Here is an 8,338-nt window from a genome sequence, read left to right on the forward strand (position 1 = left end):
CTATGAGACTATCTTGCAAGTGTGAGTCTGCAAAGAAATGAGTGCTTATCTGTTAGCCAAAACTCATATTGAAGGCTGCAAATGAGGATATTAGTAAATTAGTCATTATTGAGTTTAGTGTGGAATGAAGGGATTAAAGTAAGAATTTGTAGTTGTGACAAGATATCTACAGGTCCTCAAATAGTGGTCGCCAATCTACATATTCACGTATATGGTTATTTTTGATGAGTCATACCATGAAGGTAAAATGGAAGTCTAAGATGAAGTTAGACAAGGTCAAGTTTCAGAAAAATGTTGTCAATAAGAGTAAAATTGCAACTAAATAAGCTCGATATGTCCGCCAATGATTCATTCAAGGAGAACATATGGGCGTCATCTACATCAGTGAACTGCGAAAACTTACAAGAAATTCAGGGAGTTTACTTACGCGCATTAAAATATTTATACTTACGAAATGTTGAGTTATTCATTTTTAATTAATGGTAATGAATCTCACTAAGTTCATTTGAACTTATGAGTGGTTTCATTTTTCGTAGGATCAAAGACTAACAGAGCTGTTATAGGTAGGGAGCAAGCTAGACACCGCCAAGTTCACACAAAGGGCGTAGTATTCGTTTGACGTATATAAAAGGGCATCCTCAGAGGTCACTCTTTGAGGGTTGATTAAGTGTAATTATAATGAAGTCTTAAGTTTTAAGTCAATGTAAATAATTGTTGATGTTCAATAAGGCGATTGATCTTAAGAACCTTAGAACTTGTAGAAAATTTATTTGTAGTCATGTTTTGAAACTTGTTGTTAATTAAAGATATTAGAGTAAAGTTATGTGGTAAATATGGATTAATCATGGCGTACCAAGTTAGAGTTTTGTTAAGTAACTCAGGTTCATTGTGACACTTGGTACTCGAACCCAATGATCGGGTCGGGTATAGGGTGTTACAAATCAAATCTGCCATTATTATTCTATATCGACCCTCAGGCTCATTCAACCAATTCATATGATCTTTCATATGCTATCGATAAATATATATCATAAATACGTACCTTTAATACAATTTCATAATGTTGAATTCTTTTTCAAATATCAATTAACTAATTTGCGATTTATATTTCCTATCAACATAACTCATATTTAAAGTCCGATACATGGAATAGACAACCTGCATCTAAATCTGGCACTGTAGTGCATCATTGGATATATCAAAGAAAAGCTACTGGTACACATAGTGCATCATCAGGCAAGCTGAAGCAATTATACTGACACACGAGGTGCATTACCGAACGAACTGAAGCAATTATACTGGTACACATGGTGCATCATTGAATAAATTGAAGCAATTATACTAACACACGAGATGCATCGTTAGACGAACCGCAACAATTGTATTGGCACACTATCACACCCCAAATTTTTGAATCTGTATTATGGCGGTTGATCGGATGAATTTAGTAAGGAACTTGTAAATGAACCCATCTAATTAGCAAGATTAGATTGGTTTTATTTAGGCGCATCCTTTAGCGAACTGTTTGGTTGTGTTTTGCCATTTTGAGGACTCCCATTCCGCAATTGACGAGCTCTCCTATGTGCGAACACGTTAGTGGCGGGTTCAATTGTTGTGAAGTTAATCTTTCGATTATTAACCCCTGGTAGGTAGGACAGGTACCAGTTACCTGTCAAACCTTAGGCAAGGAATGTGCCACTGTGCATGACACCTGGAGTGTCTTGATGGTTGTATTTAATTAGTAGAATTTGGTATGGATATAATATGATTAGGGATCCTGCTTAGAGTGGGAAGAGCTTAGTTTGATATTAAAAAAATAGAGGTATTATAAGATGAAAGATTTTAATGTTCCTTTTCTCAGTTATTTTTTGTTATCTCTGAAGAAAATTAGAAGTGCTCTTTGTTGCTTGAAGGAAGAACATACGAATTTAACCTATTTATAAATTGCCTTTAGAGCCAATTTCTGGTAATTTCTTAAGTCTTCCTTTAGTTCAAATATTAGGAAATGAAAGAGTAATTGAAATTATATATAAGTTTTCATTGGAAGTTTTGGAAGAAAAGAAACTTTCTTTTGGTTAAATTGTTGCATGTTTTCTATTCTTAATTTACGTAACAACCTTAGTTATTTTTGTATTTACTAGAGATGTTTTATTGTATTAATCCAAAGAGGTGGGAGAAAACTCTAGTAAGAAGGGAAAAGAACGGGTTGAGTAGATAAAGCTTTTCTAGAAATTTCGAGTGAGTTCCTTTCACTTTTGTTTTTGATAAATAACAAACTAGCTTAAAGTTAGTTATACCTTTAGAACTTGTATATGCATTTTTGTGATTACAAACTGCAAATACGAAACTTAAATAAATGTGCATAAATAATTGAAATGGATACTCATTCCTTGGTGCATAAGCTCAATATTCAGAATGGTGGAAAGAGGGGTAATGAAGGCATATTGAAGTGTGGTTGTCATGGGAAAAGTAAATAGAGAATATGATATGTTATACATTTTGCCTTAGGTAGAACATGTGAATGCAAACCGAGATTGATGAAGGACCCCGACCTTGCAGAGGAACACACATGTCTTAAAAGTAATAAGGAGGAGGATTTGCAAAGGTTCGGATGGAACACTAGCTTTACGGAGCAATATCGTGGAAATGGAACATTAACTCTTTGGAGCGTTCAAAGGATCTAAAGCTAGCACAGGGAAGGGTGTATAAATGTCTGTAAGAGTACCGCATGTGAACTGTACTTGAATGTATCAACACCTAATACTGAACTATGCATATTTGAATTGTACTTAGAATGCGGATAGTATTCTCCAATGCATAAAACTTAGTCATAATATGTGATAGCTTGTGAATTGTATTTAGATGCAGTTACTATCCACCAAGGAACCATACTTAGTTGTGACTTGTATTTGCATGTGAATTGTATTATATGCAGGTTTGTTTGGTTTATTGCGACCTTTTACGCCTAAGATGTCTGGAGATTCCTATGATTTTTAGAAACCTCGGTTGGAAGGTTATTGTTTATTTTTGAAACTCACTAAGTTCTTTTTGAACTTACCTAGCTTCCTTTAGCCCTTTTCAGGTATTTTAGGGCATTGTGGTTTCTTGAAGGGACTTATCCAGACAGCAGATTCACTAATGAGTCAGCCTTTTGTTTATTTTTGTAACATGACTATATCGGGGTGGCTTGTTGTTCCTAGCCTCTTTTGGTTCAATATTGTATTTAGTAAATTTGGTTGGACCCAAATACAATACTTTGTATGGGCTGATTTTTAGTGATACTTCACAAATTATTCAAACTTCTATATTGTGTATGATTTGGCGCACTCTTTTTTACATATTTGAGGTGTGACATGGTACAGTTACATGCCAAGTGGCTTTAAGATCTAGTTTGTTCTTATATATTGAATGGCTTAATCAGTTGATAAGCTATAAAAGTAACATATTTTATTCCCATTCTTAATACGTTTTGGGATGATTAATGATTAAATTAGTGAATTTGATACTCCTAATCCTTTGAATTCATGTTTCGATACTTAGGAGGGCATTTGGGAGTAGAAGGAGTGAAGAATGAGCTAAAATTAGACGAATAGAGCTATTTCCAAGATCCATACGGTCTGGGCATTTCCACACGAGCTGACCACACGCCCATGTGCCAGCCTGTGGTGATATCTCACCCTGCTTCCTAAATATGCAGAAAAATCCAATTTTTAGGCTTTCTGAGCATTCTAAACTCTATAAATACCAATTAGAAGAAGTCCTAAGGGGGTACTCAGAGAAGGTTGAAGAGAACACTCGAAGAAGGCCATCAGAATCAACTCGGAAGTGGATCTCCTTCAAGATCGAATATCTCCATTTAATTTCCTTTAAAGTTTTATTGAGTTTTTTTATGTCTTGTTGTTATCTTAAATTTGAGACGTTTCTATTCAGGAGTATAAACTAAATTCCCTAGATACTAGGGAAGATGAAACCTATAATGAATCTTATTATTTGATTTCTGATTTACGCGATAAATACTTGATTCTTGTTTTTAATTATGACTGCTTATTTCTTGTTTTAATATTTCAGAGATATTAATGCAAGTTTAATGTGCTTATTTCAGTGGAGCAAAAGTCCTTATTTAAGAGTAGATCTAACATAATTGAGTGGAGTTGCATGCAATCCTAGAAATAGGATGACATAAATCTACCAGATTAGAGTCAAATCTAATAGGGGAACCCATAGATCAAGTTAATGCGATGATAGGGGTTTTAATTAGAAAGAGATTACAATTAATCAACCTAGAGTCAGTTGTTCTTACTCTCAAAAGAGTTATTAACATAATTGAGGCATTTATATGGATCAAGACGCAAGTGAATAAATCGTTTAATTCTAATTCAAAATAATAGGTGAAGTCCTGGGGGATTCTTTCGTAAGTATTCTCTTTCTCATTGATTGTTTTCGATTATTTTCCCATTTCATTCTCTGTTACATTCGTAGTTAAATTAGATTAGTAAATTTAAATTAAAAACAATCACTTCAATTTATCGGCTAAATAATAGAAAAACGGTAATTACTAGTATTTTTAGTCCTCGTGTATACGATATTCCCTACTCACAGTACCTACACTATTGTTCGATAGGTGCGCTTGCCTTTGTCGTAATTATAGTTAGTTTAGTGACCATCAAGTTTTTGGCGCCATTGTCGGGGATTAAAATATTAGGAACACTTATTTTTTTATTAATTTAGCCATTTTTATTTTTATTATATTCTTATTCTTATTTTTAGTTTTAATTTTTTTTCTAATTTTTCTTTTATTTGCTTCTGGCAGGTTCCTTTAGTTTATGACTAGAAGAAACCCGTCAGGAACATTACTATTTGATAGTGAAATTGAAAGTACAGCTCGTACAAATCTTAGAGAAGCAAGGCTGAGTCGACAGAGTATAGTAAACGAGCAAGAGTATAGTGATGGGTGATAATCAGAATAATCAGCTACCTCCTGCAGTTGCTGCAAATCCAGATCCTGTTCATTATACTATATACGATTATGCCAAGTCCACTGTAACTGGGACTGAATTGAGTATTGTGAGACCCATTATTACTGCAGATAATTTCGAATAGAAGCCGAACACTATTCAAATGGTACAATAATTTTTTCAGTTTGATGGTTTGCAAGACGAAGATTCAAATACTCATTTGGCTAATTTTCTGGAAGTTTGTGATACGTTCAAGATAAACGGCATTTCTGACTACACCATTCACCTACGGTCGTTCCTTTTCTTGTTGAGGAACAAAGCTAAATAGTTTTTGAATTCTTTACCTCAAGGTTCTATCACTACATGAGATCAAATGACCGAAAAATTCCTACTGAAGTACTTCCCACCGGCTAAGACAACCAAGTTAAGGAATGATATCTCTTCCTTTGTTCAAATTGACTTAGAGACCCTATATGATGCATGAGAGAGGTATAAGGACTTATTGAGAAGGTGCCATTACCATGGGTTACCTTTATGGCTATAGGTTCAAACCTTCTACAATGGTTTGAATCCCTTAACTAGATAGTTGATCAACGTAGCAGCCGATGGTACATTGAATAATAAAACACTCGAAGTGGCTTATGAGTTCACAGAGGAGATGACATTGAATAATTGTCGGTGGCAAGTCATGAGGACAAAGCTGATGAAAGCAGCCGGTGTTTTTAACTTAGATGCAGTCACATGTTATTGAATCAGGTAGAACTAAACTAATGGTTTATATGTTTCTATACAAGTACATTCGGTGATGCAATGCGATACGAATAGAGGAGGAATGAATAATCCAGAATGTCTACCCTATGGTCCTAGTACAGAGAACGAACAAATAAATTATATGAGTAATAATTCTAGGCCTCAAAATAACTCTTACAGTAACACACTATAATGCAGGTTGGAGGAACCATCCTAATTTTTCTTGGGGCGGTAAAGGAAATCAGAGAGCACAACCCCTCCAGGCTTCTAACAATCACCTTACCAGTAAGCGAAAAGGTCGAATCTCAAGGACATGTTGACGAAGTTTATCTCAGTGTCAGAAACCCGCTTTCAAAACACTGAAGCAACACTTAAAAATCAGCAAGCGTCAATTCAAGGGCTCGAGAACCAAATAGGCCAACTTGCTAAGTTAATCTCAGAACGACCACAAGGTAGTTTGCCTAGCAATACTGAAACTAACCCAAGAGAGTGGCTTTATAGAATTACTGTTTGAGATGAAGAAGAGTTAGTTGAATATGAATCAAAATTGAGGCAAGAAAGTGTGGTAAGTAACAGTAAGGTCGAGGTAAGCCAAAATGAACAAAAACTGGTCGATAAGGAATATAAACCTGAAGTACCATATCCTAACGTGACGAAGAAAGACTACACAGACGAAAAATTTGGTAAATTTCTTAAACTTCTAAAAAAATTACATATTAGCTTACCTTTTATTGAAGTTCTTTCGCAGATTCCCAATGCTGTGAAATTTTTAAATGAGCTTTTGGCGAACAAGAGAAAGTTAGATAATTCGTTGCATATGGAGCTAAATGCAGTTTGCTCAGCCATTTTTCAAAATAAACAACCCAGTAACTTGAAAGATCCAAGGAGCTTTACTATTCCTTGTTTAATTGGTAGTTTGAATATTAATAATGGTTTGGCTGATTTAAGGGCTAGTATTATTGTCATGCCCTATAAAATGTTTAACTAATTAGGTCTTGGGAAACCCAAACAGGCTAGGATAAGTATTCAACTAGCAGATAGAAGCATTAGATTTCCTAGGGGTATTATTGAAGATATTCTTGTAAAAATTGATAAATTCATATTTTTAGTTGATTTTATTGTTTTAGACATGGATGAAGATAGTGATGTACCTTTGATTCTAGGTCGGCCCTTTTTAGCAATTGCTAGAACTATTATTGATGTTGGTATAGGTGAATTAGTACTTCGTGTAGGTAAAGAAATGATTACTCTCTAAGCTCCTGATTCGGTTAAGACATCTAGTGATCGAGATGATTTTTCAAGTTTTGTTAATATTAGTAACCATGTGGCTCAACATTCTCTGCAGGAAACACCTTGGAAAAACACAATGGAGCCACGCTCCAGTCCATGCGACAAAAATAGAAGAATGACTCATGAAGAACGAATGTTATAGATCAATGAACTAGATGAATGATGGACACATGTCAAGGAGAAACTGAGAATACATGATGCAGAACCAAAGCGATGTCATGATGAGCAGGTGGATGGAACAAACTAATTTAAGGTTGAGGGACAAGGTACTGTTAAATAAAATGGATCCTCGAATTGCCACTTTGAAGCTTGATGCAAACGGATCAAATCCTTTTACGGTACTGAATGTCTTTCTGTACGGTACAGTCGAGGTAACTCATTCTGAATTCGACCCACTTAAGGTAAATAGTACTTGACTCAAACCTTATTTTGATAATAGAATTGATAACGAGAAAGAGGAGTTTTGACTTTGAAAACCACCGCGATCGTGCGAGTACTAGGTAAGTCGAGCTTAGAATTTAAATAAGCGCTTTTCAGGAGGTAACCCGAGTGTTAACTTTGCTAATTTTCTTAATTTGATTTCATGTTATTTTCAAATTAATTAATTTTCAAAAAAAAAAAAATTGACTTACACGGCCTGGACACACTGGTGTGTCCTAGGCCATGTGCACTAAAATGGGTTCGACAGTGAGTTACACGGCCTGGTGACATGGTCGTGTGCCCTACACGGCTTGGGCACATGGGTGTGTCCTTGGCCGTGTGGATCCTGGGACTTAATTTCTCAAAAATTCGATGGAGGCACGGCTTAAAATATTCCACTGCTTAGACATACGGGCATGTCCTAGGTCGTGTGAAACCTGGAGGTAGTTTTTCATTTTTAAATCAAGTCAGAGAGTTACATGGGTAAGGCACACGGTCGTACGCAAGACACGGTCGAGCAACATGGGTGTATGGGCTTTCACACGGGCGTGGGAGAACCGAAGGAGGTTGCATATGGCTATGCGAAATGGTCATGTGTGCCACACAACCTGGACACATGGGTTTGTTCAAGGGTGTGTGAAGACTTGGCCCATATTTTTAAAATGCACATGGGCTTAGAAGGAACCACAAAGGTGTGTGACACGACCGTGTCCCCCTTAAAACCCTAACCCATTTTCTTTTCATTTGTTTTGTCTTCTTTTTCAACTACCCTTACCCTTAGCCGCTGCTCCCACTTTCTTCCCCTACTCTGACCGCCGTTCCTTCCCTGTCATCCCAGCCCCGAACGAAATCCCTCATTCTCCCTATCTCCATATCTCCTTCTCAGGGTCGGTGACTCGTGACACCGGCGCTTCTGATGATGA

The 8,338-nt window shown here is 36.1% G+C and overlaps 1 non-coding gene across 1 annotated transcript; it reads right to left on the minus strand.

Moving 5' to 3' along the window:
* Positions 1-5,376: 5,376 nt before the first annotated feature.
* On the minus strand, positions 5,377-5,483 carry LOC121227812 (small nucleolar RNA R71). Its single transcript, XR_005925334.1, has one exon. It is a non-coding gene; the product is annotated as a small nucleolar RNA R71 (small nucleolar RNA).
* Between the last annotated feature and the right edge of the window lie 2,855 nt (positions 5,484-8,338).

The sequence above is a fragment of the Gossypium hirsutum genome, chromosome A03 (genome assembly GCF_007990345.1).
Source record: "Gossypium hirsutum isolate 1008001.06 chromosome A03, Gossypium_hirsutum_v2.1, whole genome shotgun sequence".
NCBI classification, from domain to species: domain Eukaryota; kingdom Viridiplantae; phylum Streptophyta; class Magnoliopsida; order Malvales; family Malvaceae; genus Gossypium; species Gossypium hirsutum.